We start from the raw sequence: 16,699 nt of genomic DNA, 5'->3' as shown, positions 1-16,699 counted from the left end.
CGGCAGCACCTCGTGATCGTGTGTGTGTGTTTAGACTGATTTCGAAATAACTCAACGTTCACAGAAGGTTTGTGCAACGTTTTGATACCTCTGTGCAAGTCCCAAGGTCGGCTATTTATAGTAATTTTTGGGGCTCCCTTACGGACCGTAAGCCAGACCCTTTACGGTCCGTAAGCTAAGCAGTCTAATTCATAGGCTGCCTAGCTCGGGACTAGCCTTGGTGAATCAAATTTTCAACCAATCAGAAGTTTGCAACGTTTGAATTTAGATAATTATCAACTAGGGTTTGCCCCCCTCGAGTTTTAGGGGCCCTGATCCTGATTCCGATCATTCTGAAAATTTTAGGGCTAGTGCAGAATTAATTGGGTGTCTCAATTAGGGTTTTCTTATTGACTAATTATTGTCCTAATTATGGATTTTAGTGACAGTTGTTACAAAAAATAACAAATTATTAATTATTTATAGTATCATCAAGTTTTAAGTTATAAAAGGGAAAGAATTAAAAATTAAAACTGTTAATTAATAAGCGAATTAAAGGCTTTAATAAAAAATATGAATTTACATAAAGAGTTACCCAAAAATTAATATGCAGCGAGTTTGTCGGAGCGGGTTACGAACCCGTGGCGTCCGGTTGGTTACGAACCTGTGATGATTTTTGTGTAGCTTTAGTTGATTTTATTTTATTAGAATACAAACAGCATTGTCATCTTCATTCATTTTCATAGAAAAGTAGACTGTTTATGTCTATACACATAGATTTAATTGAGTGAACATTACATAGAGCCAGAAATGAAAACGTATCAACCGGGGTTAACGAAAACAAAGAAAAGACAAGAAATTATACCGAACGGAGGATGACGTGATACCGTCGCGACAGAGGTGGTCCTCATCGTGACTTCGGTTGGCTCCGATCTCCGGCGAATGTACGAGTTCGGCACACGTCTTCGTCTCTCAACAGTGATGACTTAAACTCCGGCGATTTTCGGGTTCTTCCGGCGACCTCTGGTGTTACAGGTTCTTTTCCGGCGAGGACTCCGGCCTCCAACGAGTGTGTGAGTGATAGAAAAATAATAGAGTTTAAGAGGGTGTTGCGGTGTTGTCGAAACAGATTGAGATGAGGGAGGTGTCGAGATGGCTATGAGGGTGTCGCTTATATAGTATTCGTGAGAGCGTATCGAGTCGGAATCGCCACCATGTTCTTGATTGCTAATCAAAATGGAAACATGGAATGATTGAGCTATAACTTTGGAAACGTGGTTTCGATCATAATCCCGTGAAATCAGCGATCAAGCAGAAAAGGAAAGTTTGTTAGCTGGTTCTTCGCTGTCAACAGTGGCGGCAAAGGTAAAAGAAGTTCAAACGTATCGAATTTACATATATCAAACTTTCCTTAATTAATTTGATTTCAAGATGTAGCAGAGTGGTTAAAGCGTGCATTTGTGAGTGTAGGGACCCGAGTTCGATTCTGGGCAAGGCCCGTTTTTGTTCCTTTTTATTTTTATTTTGAGGTTTTACAATTTACACCCTTAACTATAAAGACTTATTTAACTTAGAACCTTGTTAAAAAAAATCATTTCTAATATCAAATAAAATAACTTGGTTAGTATATATATAAATCTATAAATTAATTAAAGAAATAAATAACTTTTTAATGGTAAAATTATTTAGTTTAATTATTTAAACAAATAAATAATTAACCATATTTATAGCCAAAATAAATTAGGATAAAAATCTTGTAACGATTATTCAATTCGCGAAAAATGTCCGTTGGTTCAAAGGTTAGGATCCAAAATTTAAAATGGGTCGGATTTTGGATATCCGATTTTGGCGGATGTTACATGCATCTTGTTCATGTATCAAATAAGTAACTTGAGAAACCAGAAGTAATAAACTCCAAAAGTAAGCAAGTTCGAGGATGAAGGGTTTACATGATATGGAATGAGTCTTTGCTTGAGCTTTTATAACCATCGTTGAAAAAGCTGTCATCCGTGTAATAATCTTGTTCTTCTTCATCATTATCTTCGTCTTCATCTTCATCATCATCTTTACCATCATCTTCACCACCATCTTCACCACCATCATCTTCGTCATCATCTTCACCATCATCTTCACCACCATCATCATCGCCTGGTGGTTTATTAAGGTTAATCCTCTGCATTGAAGACGGAGGCCGAATGCTGAGCCAATCGTTGGGTATGGGATCTTCATTAAGATCCAACCACCTAGCCATTTGCTAGTAATTAGGGGTGGCGAGGTACCGGGTGATATTAATCTAAGCAGTGCTGGATAAATATATGTATAGGGAAGCGATATGGCTGCTATTTTTCTTCTTCTTCTCCTCCTCCTCCTCCTCCTCCTCCTCCTTCTACTTCTTCATCTTCTTCTTCTTTATCTCCTTCTTCTCCTGCTTCTTCTTTTGCTTCTCCTTCTTCTTCTGCTTCTTCTTCTGCTTCTTCTTCTGCTTCTTCTGCTTCTCCTTCTTCTTCTCCTTCTTCTTCTGAGCAAGACACGACCCGAATTTTCGGATATCCGAAATTTTGGATATTTCAGATATGGATTTTCGGATATTTCGGATTCGGTTTCGGATCCAGATTTTTTTGAACACCCCTAAGGTGGACCTAGTCACTCTGAACACCAGCTGCTTCAGAAGTCTTACATCTTGAGGTGTCTCATTCAACTCTCCTTTAAGTCTTGCATCTTGTTCATGTATCAAATAAGTAACTTGAGAAACCAGAAGTAATAAACTCCAAAAGTAAGCAAGTTCAAGGATGAAGGACTCATTCCATATCATGATGATATGGAATGTCTTTGCTTGAGCTTTTATAACCATCGTTGTAAAAGCTGTCATCCGTGTAATAATCTTGTTCTTCTTCATCATCATCTTTGTCTTCATCTTCATCATCTTCGTCTTCATCTTCATCATCATCTTCAACATCCTCTTCACCATCATCTTCACCACCATCATCTTCACCATCATCTTCACCACCATCATCATCGCCTGGTGGTTTATTAAGGTTAATCCTCTGCATTGAAGACGGAGGCCGAACGCTGAGCCAATCGTTGGGTATGGGATCTTCATTAAGATCCAACCACCTAGCCATTTGCTAGTAATTAGGGGTGGCGAGGTACCGGGTGATATTAATCTAAATAGTGCTTGATAAATATATGTATAGGGAAGCTATATGGCTGCTATTCTTCTTCTTCTTCTCCTCCTCCCCTCCTCCTCCTCCTCCTCCTTCTCCTTCTTCTTCTTCTTCTTCTTCTTCTTCTTCGTCTTCTTCTTCTTCTTCTTCTTCTTCTTCTTCTCCTTCTTCTTCTCCTTCTTCTCCTGCTTTTTCTTCTTCTCCTTCTTCTTCTCCTTCTTCTTCTGCTTCTTCTTCTGCTTCTCCTTCTTCTTCTTCTCCTTCTTCTTCTTCTTCTTCTTCTTCTTCTTCTGAGCAAGACACGACCCGAATTTTCGGATATCCGAAATTTTGGATATTTCGGATACGGATTTTCGGATATTTCGCATTCGGTTTCGGATCCGTATTTTTTTGAACACTCCTAAGGTGGACCTAGTCACTCTGAACACCAGCTGCTTCAGAAGTCTTACATCTTGAGGTGTCTCATTCAACTCTACTTTAAGTCTTGCATCTTGTTCATGTATCAAATAAGTAACTTGAGAAACCAGAAGTGATAAACTCCAAAAGTAAGCAAGTTCAAGGATGAAGGGTTTACATGATATGGAATCAGTCTTTGCTTGAGCTTTTATAACCATCGTTGTAAAAGCTGTCATCCGTGTAATAATCTTGTTCTTCTTCATCATCCTCTTCGTCTTCATCTTCATCATCATCTTCACCATCATCTTTACCACCATCATCTTCGTCATCATCTTCGTCACCATCATCTTCGTCTTCATCTTCATCATCATCTTCACCATCATCTTCACCATCATCTTCACCACCATCATCATATTCGTCTTCATCTTCATCATCATCTTCACCATCATCTTCACCATTATCTTCACCGTCATCTTCATCATCATCTTCACCATCATCTTCATCATCATCTTCACCATCATCTTCACCACCATCATCTTCATCATCATCTTCGTCTTCATCTTCATCATCATCTTCACCATCATCTTCACCACCATCATCTTCGTCACCATCATCTTCGTCACCATCATCTTCGTCTTCATCTTCATCATCATCTTCATCATTATCTTCACCATCATCTTCACCATCATCTTCACCATCATCTTCACCATCATCTTCACCACCATCATTATCGCCTGGTGGTTCATTAAGGTTGATCCTATGCATTGAGACGGAGGCCGAATGCTGAGCCAATCGTTGGGTTTGAGATCTTCATTAAGATCCAACCACCTAGCCATTTGCTAGTAATTAGGGGTAGTGAGGTACCAGGTGATATTAATCTAAACAGTGTTGGATGAATATATGTATAGGGAAGCGATATGGCTGCTATTCTTCTTCTTCTTCTTCTCCTCCTCCTCCTCTTTCTTCTTCTTCTTCTTCTTCTTCTTCTCCTTCTTCTTCTCCTTCTTCTTCTCCTTCTTCTCCTTCTTCTTCTCCTTCTTCTTCTTCTTCTTCTTCTTCTCCTTCTTCTTCTCCTTCTTCTTCTTCTTCTTCTTCTTCTTCTTCTTCTTCTTCTTCTTCTGAGCAAGACACGACCCGATGCCCCATTCGACCCAGGTGGTTTAGGTCAAGAACTAGGCCAGACAAATCATGAAGTAGAATTCTTTGGGTGGAGTGTGATAATAATTCAGAATCGGGTTGATGTTCCTTATGATCCGGGTGGCTTTGGTCCAAAGGCAAACTCGGGGACGAGTTTTTTTTGAAGACGGGGAGTATGATGCAGGATTATCCTGCCCAATATCTTGAACCAAACCCGTGGGGGACTTCTTTGGAAAGAATCAAAATTTATTATTTATTATTTGAATTTTAATGTTTTTATTTAGTTGCCTATTTTGTGGGGATTTGAATTTCCTAATTTATGTTTGTTTATTATAAATTAGGAGCTAGGGTTTATTGTTTACTTAGTTTTTGGTTGATTATTAATATAAAGAACTTTGTTGTAACACCCTAACACGTTATAACTGAAAAGACGCAGCGGAAAAGTCGTTCCATAAAAATTTCTTTCGTTAAGAACGTTTTGACCTACTAGCAAGTTCACTATAAAACACTTTCTTACATTACATGCATCTTTTATACTTAATTTACATAACGAAAGTATAGCTTATAACTATCAATTTACATAGTCAAGTATTCCCGTACAATCTGACTTGTGACTCGGTCTTTGATCGCTACTCCTTGGAATGAAAATCTGTGATTCGTACTACCTGCACCCATCACATACAATCGAAACATTAGCATACATTATATACAAACAAGATTCTAATTGTGTGATCTTGATTTGTTTTATCCACATATTCTCTCCATCCGTTAACTTTCTAGATGTAGTCTGCCCCTCCGGGTGCCTAATCCTTAGCGAACCTCGATGGAGAACCTGCACCACATTTCATTCTCGAGGCACACTGTTAATATCGTCAATACTTAAGAGTATTGAAACCACGTATGCATTACATACATAACTACGTACATACATACCTACACACATTCATGCATATATATTACTTCATACAAAAATACCTGCTCACACACTTACATACATGCATACACGCATTACTACATATAAACTTACCTACTCACATACTTACATACATGCATACATACGGCATACGACTTGCCTAATTAGGTGATTACATACATACATACATACATACATACATGTATTCATACATACGTACATACACTAATCCCTACAAGCATACCTACTCACTTACTTAATTCATTACCCCGCGTACACACTCGCACATTCCGAACTGATTCACATGTCACAAACGCTTCTAAAATATCTTTCAGATATGTTTCGGATCTTAAAGATGAGTTTCATACTTATCCGTGACTAACCAAGCCATTTGGTAGGGTTAAGGAACATCATAAAGACTTAACAAGGCTTGGAATGGGTTCACGGGGTCCGCGTTCGAGGTAAAACGAAGAAACTACACAAACAAAACAATTACATCAGACCTCCACCGTAAGCTACGGTGGCTACCGTAGCTTACGGTGGCCCCCAAATCCATACGGCAGCCTTAACCTGCCTTACGGCAGAAACAACATTCCCAGCACCCACCGTAGCTTACGGTGGGCACCGTAAGCTACGGTGATGCCCAGTTCAGCCCTCATTTTAAATATTAAAACTCGCGTAACTCGTTCGTTATGCATCCGTTTCACATGAAACCTGTTCCTAAACGTCCGTAAAATGATTCCTTACGTATTAGACTAAAATTTCTTTCCCGGGTCCCTAATCATTACCCGTATCATCACCGTTAGCTTACTTATTCTTATTTATTCGACCCGTTTGGTCCCACAAACTACCTTCAACTATCTATATCAATACTTATCTTAATACTTTCACTTATTTCATACTATACATAGCTTCCCTTCATTTACAAACAAGAAAATCCTCATGTATACTAAGAAGTGAGTCGGAAGTCACTTACCTTAAGTGTCCGTATTCGTGACCATTTCCTTGTCTCCTCTTGACCCGATTGCCATTCGTGCTTGCGTCCTCTTGACATGATGCTTATCATCAACACCTCACTACATTCACATTCTTGTTAGCATTCGAGATCTACATATCACTAATCATGTCTAGTTCATATCTCGCATTTGACTTTCAATAGTCAATTTCAACAAGCACAAGGCATAAATATAACAATGCATCATTCCAATTTACGCACTTTAACATACCATCAAGTATGAAACATAATGATTCATCATGCATCATTCAATCCTCCTAGTCTTACAATTATATAATATAATCTATCCATGCTATTCTAATATTTATTTACTTTTCATAAGGTTAACGGTTGAGTATGCAAACTTCCAACTTAGGAACATATATCCATTCCGATGTGGTCGTTATACCAATGACACCATAAACATTTCATACCCATATAGTAAGATACATACGAACATACGATCACCTAGTCACATACACAATATACACATACTTATGCTTTCATAACTCTACATTCAACAACTCCATTGTTCAACATTCGCACAATCAAATTATCATCTTACCTATGTACATGACATAATTCCAACATTATCACTTATCAATAAATTACGCATCTCACATTCGTACACATTTGCACTTAATCATCATAAATCAAACACATAAAGTACATGGCGAGCATTACATTATTGGAACTTAAGGTACAAGTTCCTAATGCATAATTTTACCAAACCATACATTCAAATCCGAATTCTCATAACGACTCCACCATAAGCATACTCAACTTATTATTTTGTTAACGGCTACACCATAAGCACCTTCTATACACAATTACCCATAACCTTCATACAATTTCACAAATTTTGCTCTCTTGGGCATTTCATCGAACACTTGGCGGGTGTACTATTAACAAAACATTATGTACAAGCTTTTAAAGCGTGGTTCCTACTAATTCTTCACATAACTCATTCACAATCAATCAAGTTCATAACAATATTTCATCCTAACTAGGAACATATGGTTGTGACATCAATTATTCATAACAAGATCATCAACAACAACAAATTTACAAGTAGAAACCTCAAAATTTCTAGCCATTCTTGTCATGCAAGTGGGTTTTGCTTAAATCCATGTTCATATTCGAAATTTAACATATCTTGATGTCTACATAGCCATAGTAACCATCATTCATACTAGATTTAACATTACATTCACAAATTACACTAAACCCACTAAATCAAGCATCACCAAATTGCAAAATTCGACTTACTTGTTGTAGGAAATACTTAGGTGATCATTAATCCATGTTCCTTCTTGAATTTGAGCTACAATTAACCCCTCAATTTGGTGATCTTCATGATTAGGGTTTAGGAACCTTCAAGGAGTTCCTGGCTCCTTCTCGAACACATGTACGTGTGTGTGTATTTGTGTGTTCATTTTACATATAATAGCTCAACTTTCTTATAATCCCACCTTTAGTCCCTTGTTTTAGTCACTAGAACATAAATGGGTATAATTTTAGTCATTTAGTACCTCTAACCACAAACATACTTAACTAAGTTAAATAACCTAGTTATTCATTTCGTGCTAAGTCATATAAGAACACATGGCAATTATAAACATTCGGGTTTTAGGATGTTACAAATCTACCCCCCTTAAAGAAGGTTTCGTCCCCGAAACCTTTCTCGTTCCTTCTCTTACCTTTCTAACGTTCTCATTTAATGGGCACATTACAACATAATTCATTCGGGGTTCTGGCAAAAGTCTTAACCATGAATAATTATGATCGTACGCATTGTGATCTTCTTAGATTAGTAATTAACTTCCATAATCACACGAAAATCAGGGTCTGATCCAGAGCTCTTATTAGTGTCTTCCATTTTACATTGCCATTTTCTAGTACATACTATCAATTTAACATTTCATTCGGTGAACCTTTTTCCAAATGTATACAATTATCACTCGTATAGACCTAAGGTCATAACTCGTTTCTAGCTTCCTACTTAGCCATATTACATTCATACATTTACTATCCGTGATAATTCGTTTCATTTCATACTTCTCATACATCATATGTTATCTTTCAATTTGTTCACTAAGAGCCATCCTAAACATTTCCATTGCTATCATTATTGATGTTTACCTTTAAGCTCTTCAAGAGGGGTTGATACATTATTATGAGCGTATTATAATCATCCGATGACTTATTTTTACAATCAAAATCACTCCCTTAAAACTCGCTTGTCATACTTACATGAAGACTAAGCATTACTTTCATGGTCACTATTGTTATTTATGCCATGTGTATCCTTTCTACAATGTCTTGCTCAAATGAACATGGCCAACATGTCGAGCATCAAGGTTAGTAGTCAACCATCTTACCCACATACTTCCGACATATGATCATATACTCATCTAAACCTAGTCGGCCATACTAATGATGCCACTTTCATTTCATAATCATGGCGAAAGACACGCATGTACCTAAGTACATGATCAACTAATTACTTATATGCACATGTATCGTCAATTCACTCATACTAACATATACAACAGATTATAGTTGACAGTTATGTTCAAAAACTAGAAATTTGACATAATCTCAACACCATTCTTTACTAATATGTCCATATTTCTCATACTTTACCTTCAACTTACCTCATTTGTCCTACTTTACTATCCTTCTCAATTCAGGCATCGCTAAAGTTACCCACACAAGCGCATGATACAGGTTCTTCATACGCGAGTTTAACCCATACCCAAAAGTTTCGCTCATAACTTATAAAACGTAATTCTTAATGACATGGTTCTCTCCTTATGTTAACTATAAAGGAATCAACCATTACATACTATACCATACTCCTTTCACCATTCAATTTGCTGGGCGATTTCAATTTACCATTTTATACTTATCCGTCATAAATTAAAACACTTTACTTACCTCGTTTTTATTCCATACTACAACGATCTGTAAATCAGATCTGTCCACCTTCTTCACGAGTACTAGCCAGACCAGGCTAGATTCCATTCATCCATGTAATGTGCCTCCATTCGAACACATCCCTTCACCAATTCTGTTGGTTTCATCACACCAAGGATTCTAACATTACCTTCAAGAAATTTAACAGTTAGTACTTTTCATTTCTCACACAAAACTTTTTCATTCTGGTTACTTAGTTCACCAACCTTCATAATTTAATCTTTCGAGGCCAACTAACATTTCTTATTTGTAGTATATGCATCGAGGTATATGTTCGTACTTCCTTCCATTCATACTTACTTACAAAATCATTCATTACGTTATTTCGATACTCATGACCAGCTTACCCTTTTTATTCATACTTATATTATTGTCTGGGTCATAGTCCGCCCTACATTACGACTCTTACGGATCGATTACTAACACATTTAACATCTAACGGGTTTAAAACTTCTTTCTTTCATTTTTAAATTTAGCTTTGCGAGCCCATTATGATCATCCTTTTGTTCATTTACTTTACATTTATTCATAGAACTCGTTTGACATAACTATGGTCAATTATCGACACAATACTAATATGGGCAAATTTTACCTTTTATATATTTTAAATCCGTCTTGTGGATTCAAACATTCCCTTCGAGCCTTTCATTCCTTGAATCCGTCTCGCGGATTCAAACATTCCATTCATATTTTTCATTCCTTACACGTGTTGAATCCGTCTCGCGGATTCAACAGATCATTCATACTTCATTCCTTTCATGCTTCGAGTCCGTCTCGCGGATTCCAGCATATCGTTCATACTTTCATTCCTGAAAGTCTTACATTTCTTTTCATCCATCCCCCCCACGTCCACCTACTACCTAATTCTAACGGACGTACCTGTAACAATTATCACGGTCTCACGAACATCATATGTTTCTTGTGTACTGGCCAGGTACGCAATCCACATACTAGTTTCGTGCCTTCGCGTAATCGCCACCTTATGTCCGCAGATTTAAGTTTCGGCACGTGTAACATTTTCAAAACTTCCTTACCATATTATTATGATATTTCATTTAAAATATTCTTTCTCTTGCTTAATTATACCATTTCATGCTCCCATAAGCTAATTCTACGTACCTCGATCAATATGTCATATTACATACCTTGGTGCCGGCGCTAGACCGCATTTACAAATCTTCCTTTGCAAGCAGTCATGCTGTCCTTACACATAACATACTGTTAGTTATCTTCGAATACATACTTAAACACATACTTACCTCGGCTTCTTTCCTTAAATCTTGATCGAGTCTTAGATTGTACGGGTCCTTAGTCACGAGAGCACACCGGTTTGAGTTCAAGTATTTACCTCCTTCTACTTGATTCTCTCAAACCAGGGCTCTGATACCAACTTGTAACACCCTAACACGTTATAACTGAAAAGACGCAGCGGAAAAGTCGTTCCATAAAAATTTCTTTCGTTAAGAACGTTTTGACCTACTAGCAAGTTCACTATAAAACACTTTCTTACATTACATGCATCTTTTATACTTAATTTACATAACGAAAGTATAACTTATAACTATCAATTTACATAGTCAAGTATTCCCGTACAATCTGACTTGTGACTCGGTCTTTGATCGCTACTCCTTGGAATGAAAATCTGTGATTCGTACTACCTGCACCCATCACATACAATCGAAACATTAGCATACATTATATACAAACAAGATTCTAATTGTGTGATCTTGATTTGTTTTATCCACATATTCTCTCCATCCGTTAACTTTCTAGATGTAGTCTGCCCCTCCGGGTGCCTAATCCTTAGCGAACCTCGATGGAGAACCTGCACCACATTTCATTCTCGAGGCACACTGTTAATATCGTCAATACTTAAGAGTATTGAAACCACGTATGCATTACATACATAACTACGTACATACATACCTACACACATTCATGCATATATATTACTTCATACAAAAATACCTGCTCACACACTTACATACATGCATACACGCATTACTACATATAAACTTACCTACTCACATACTTACATACATGCATACATACGGCATACGACTTGCCTAATTAGGTGATTACATACATACATACATACATACATACATGTATTCATACATACGTACATACACTAATCCCTACAAGCATACCTACTCACTTACTTAATTCATTACCCCGCGTACACACTCGCACATTCCGAACTGATTCACATGTCACAAACGCTTCTAAAATATCTTTCAGATATGTTTCGGATCTTAAAGATGAGTTTCATACTTATCCGTGACTAACCAAGCCATTTGGTAGGGTTAAGGAACATCATAAAGACTTAACAAGGCTTGGAATGGGTTCACGGGGTCCACGTTCGAGGTAAAACGAAGAAACTACACAAACAAAACAATTACATCAGACCTCCACCGTAAGCTACTGTGGCTACCGTAGCTTACGGTGGCCCCCAAATCCATACGGCAGCCTTAACCTGCCTTACGGCAGAAACAACATTCCCAGCACCCACCGTAGCTTACGGTGGGCACCGTAAGCTACGGTGATGCCCAGTTCAGCCCTCATTTTAAATATTAAAACTCGCGTAACTCGTTCGTTATGCATCCGTTTCACATGAAACCTGTTCCTAAACGTCCGTAAAATGATTCCTTACGTATTAGACTAAAATTTCTTTCCCGGGTCCCTAATCATTACCCGTATCATCACCGTTAGCTTACTTATTCTTATTTATTCGACCCGTTTGGTCCCACAAACTACCTTCAACTATCTATATCAATACTTATCTTAATACTTTCACTTATTTCATACTATACATAGCTTCCCTTCATTTACAAACAAGAAAATCCTCATGTATACTAAGAAGTGAGTCGGAAGTCACTTACCTTAAGTGTCCGTATTCGTGACCATTTCCTTGTCTCCTCTTGACCCGATTGCCATTCGTGCTTGCGTCCTCTTGACATGATGCTTATCATCAACACCTCACTACATTCACATTCTTGTTAGCATTCGAGATCTACATATCACTAATCATGTCTAGTTCATATCTCGCATTTGACTTTCAATAGTCAATTTCAACAAGCACAAGGCATAAATATAACAATGCATCATTCCAATTTACGCACTTTAACATACCATCAAGTATGAAACATAATGATTCATCATGCATCATTCAATCCTCCTAGTCTTACAATTATATAATATAATCTATCCATGCTATTCTAATATTTATTTACTTTTCATAAGGTTAACGGTTGAGTATGCAAACTTCCAACTTAGGAACATATATCCATTCCGATGTGGTCGTTATACCAATGACACCATAAACATTTCATACCCATATAGTAAGATACATACGAACATACGATCACCTAGTCACATACACAATATACACATACTTATGCTTTCATAACTCTACATTCAACAACTCCATTGTTCAACATTCGCACAATCAAATTATCATCTTACCTATGTACATGACATAATTCCAACATTATCACTTATCAATAAATTACGCATCTCACATTCGTACACATTTGCACTTAATCATCATAAATCAAACACATAAAGTACATGGCGAGCATTACATTATTGGAACTTAAGGTACAAGTTCCTAATGCATAATTTTACCAAACCATACATTCAAATCCGAATTCTCATAACGACTCCACCATAAGCATACTCAACTTATTATTTTGTTAACGGCTACACCATAAGCACCTTCTATACACAATTACCCATAACCTTCATACAATTTCACAAATTTTGCTCTCTTGGGCATTTCATCGAACACTTGGCGGGTGTACTATTAACAAAACATTATGTACAAGCTTTTAAAGCGTGGTTCCTACTAATTCTTCACATAACTCATTCACAATCAATCAAGTTCATAACAATATTTCATCCTAACTAGGAACATATGGTTGTGACATCAATTATTCATAACAAGATCATCAACAACAACAAATTTACAAGTAGAAACCTCAAAATTTCTAGCCATTCTTGTCATGCAAGTGGGTTTTGCTTAAATCCATGTTCATATTCGAAATTTAACATATCTTGATGTCTACATAGCCATAGTAACCATCATTCATACTAGATTTAACATTACATTCACAAATTACACTAAACCCACTAAATCAAGCATCACCAAATTGCAAAATTCGACTTACTTGTTGTAGGAAATACTTAGGTGATCATTAATCCATGTTCCTTCTTGAATTTGAGCTACAATTAACCCCTCAATTTGGTGATCTTCATGATTAGGGTTTAGGAACCTTCAAGGAGTTCCTGGCTCCTTCTCGAACACATGTACGTGTGTGTGTATTTGTGTGTTCATTTTACATATAATAGCTCAACTTTCTTATAATCCCACCTTTAGTCCCTTGTTTTAGTCACTAGAACATAAATGGGTATAATTTTAGTCATTTAGTACCTCTAACCACAAACATACTTAACTAAGTTAAATAACCTAGTTATTCATTTCGTGCTAAGTCATATAAGAACACATGGCAATTATAAACATTCGGGTTTTAGGATGTTACAAATCTACCCCCCTTAAAGAAGGTTTCGTCCCCGAAACCTTTCTCGTTCCTTCTCTTACCTTTCTAACGTTCTCATTTAATGGGCACATTACAACATAATTCATTCGGGGTTCTGGCAAAAGTCTTAACCATGAATAATTATGATCGTACGCATTGTGATCTTCTTAGATTAGTAATTAACTTCCATAATCACACGAAAATCAGGGTCTGATCCAGAGCTCTTATTAGTGTCTTCCATTTTACATTGCCATTTTCTAGTACATACTATCAATTTAACATTTCATTCGGTGAACCTTTTTCCAAATGTATACAATTATCACTCGTATAGACCTAAGGTCATAACTCGTTTCTAGCTTCCTACTTAGCCATATTACATTCATACATTTACTATCCGTGATAATTCGTTTCATTTCATACTTCTCATACATCATATGTTATCTTTCAATTTGTTCACTAAGAGCCATCCTAAACATTTCCATTGCTATCATTATTGATGTTTACCTTTAAGCTCTTCAAGAGGGGTTGATACATTATTATGAGCGTATTATAATCATCCGATGACTTATTTTTACAATCAAAATCACTCCCTTAAAACTCGCTTGTCATACTTACATGAAGACTAAGCATTACTTTCATGGTCACTATTGTTATTTATGCCATGTGTATCCTTTCTACAATGTCTTGCTCAAATGAACATGGCCAACATGTCGAGCATCAAGGTTAGTAGTCAACCATCTTACCCACATACTTCCGACATATGATCATATACTCATCTAAACCTAGTCGGCCATACTAATGATGCCACTTTCATTTCATAATCATGGCGAAAGACACGCATGTACCTAAGTACATGATCAACTAATTACTTATATGCACATGTATCGTCAATTCACTCATACTAACATATACAACAGATTATAGTTGACAGTTATGTTCAAAAACTAGAAATTTGACATAATCTCAACACCATTCTTTACTAATATGTCCATATTTCTCATACTTTACCTTCAACTTACCTCATTTGTCCTACTTTACTATCCTTCTCAATTCAGGCATCGCTAAAGTTACCCACACAAGCGCATGATACAGGTTCTTCATACGCGAGTTTAACCCATACCCAAAAGTTTCGCTCATAACTTATAAAACGTAATTCTTAATGACATGGTTCTCTCCTTATGTTAACTATAAAGGAATCAACCATTACATACTATACCATACTCCTTTCACCATTCAATTTGCTGGGCGATTTCAATTTACCATTTTATACTTATCCGTCATAAATTAAAACACTTTACTTACCTCGTTTTTATTCCATACTACAACGATCTGTAAATCAGATCTGTCCACCTTCTTCACGAGTACTAGCCAGACCAGGCTAGATTCCATTCATCCATGTAATGTGCCTCCATTCGAACACATCCCTTCACCAATTCTGTTGGTTTCATCACACCAAGGATTCTAACATTACCTTCAAGAAATTTAACAGTTAGTACTTTTCATTTCTCACACAAAACTTTTTCATTCTGGTTACTTAGTTCACCAACCTTCATAATTTAATCTTTCGAGGCCAACTAACATTTCTTATTTGTAGTATATGCATCGAGGTATATGTTCGTACTTCCTTCCATTCATACTTACTTACAAAATCATTCATTACGTTATTTCGATACTCATGACCAGCTTACCCTTTTTATTCATACTTATATCATTGTCTGGGTCATAGTCCGCCCTACATTACGACTCTTACGGATCGATTACTAACACATTTAACATCTAACGGGTTTAAAACTTCTTTCTTTCATTTTTAAATTTAGCTTTGCGAGCCCATTATGATCATCCTTTTGTTCATTTACTTTACATTTATTCATAGAACTCGTTTGACATAACTATGGTCAATTATCGACACAATACTAATATGGGCAAATTTTACCTTTTATATATTTTAAATCCGTCTTGTGGATTCAAACATTCCCTTCGAGCCTTTCATTCCTTGAATCCGTCTCGCGGATTCAAACATTCCATTCATATTTTTCATTCCTTACACGTGTTGAATCCGTCTCGCGGATTCAACAGATCATTCATACTTCATTCCTTTCATGCTTCGAGTCCGTCTCGCGGATTCCAGCATATCGTTCATACTTTCATTCCTGAAAGTCTTACATTTCTTTTCATCCATCCCCCCCACGTCCACCTACTACCTAATTCTAACGGACGTACCTGTAACAATTATCACGGTCTCACGAACATCATATGTTTCTTGTGTACTGGCCAGGTACGCAATCCACATACTAGTTTCGTGCCTTCGCGTAATCGCCACCTTATGTCCGCAGATTTAAGTTTCGGCACGTGTAACATTTTCAAAACTTCCTTACCATATTATTATGATATTTCATTTAAAATATTCTTTCTCTTGCTTAATTATACCATTTCATGCTCCCATAAGCTAATTCTACGTACCTCGATCAATATGTCATATTACATACCTTGGTGCCGGCGCTAGACCGCATTTACAAATCTTCCTTTGCAAGCAGTCATGCTGTCCTTACACATAACATACTGTTAGTTATCTTCGAATACATACTTAAACACATACTTA

General features: G+C 36.8%; 2 long non-coding RNA genes across 2 annotated transcripts; both read right to left on the bottom strand.

Annotated features, from left to right (window-relative positions):
- Nucleotides 1-5,189: 5,189 nt before the first annotated feature.
- LOC110906323 lies at nucleotides 5,190-8,162 on the bottom strand. Its single transcript, XR_002573825.1, has 3 exons — nucleotides 7,853-8,162; nucleotides 6,566-6,665; nucleotides 5,190-5,341 (listed from the first exon to the last, which is right to left on the bottom strand). It is a non-coding gene; the product is annotated as an uncharacterized LOC110906323 (long non-coding RNA).
- A 2,911-nt stretch (nucleotides 8,163-11,073) lies between these two features.
- LOC110906322 lies at nucleotides 11,074-14,041 on the bottom strand. The gene is made up of 3 exons (XR_002573824.2): nucleotides 13,732-14,041; nucleotides 12,445-12,544; nucleotides 11,074-11,220 (listed from the first exon to the last, which is right to left on the bottom strand). It is a non-coding gene; the product is annotated as an uncharacterized LOC110906322 (long non-coding RNA).
- Nucleotides 14,042-16,699: the final 2,658 nt, after the last annotated feature.

Source organism: Helianthus annuus, chromosome 14 (assembly GCF_002127325.2).
Source record: "Helianthus annuus cultivar XRQ/B chromosome 14, HanXRQr2.0-SUNRISE, whole genome shotgun sequence".
In the NCBI taxonomy this organism is placed as follows: Eukaryota; Viridiplantae; Streptophyta; class Magnoliopsida; order Asterales; family Asteraceae; genus Helianthus; species Helianthus annuus.
Note: the sequence above shows the minus strand (reverse complement) of the source record. Positions and strands in the feature narration are given on the sequence as shown.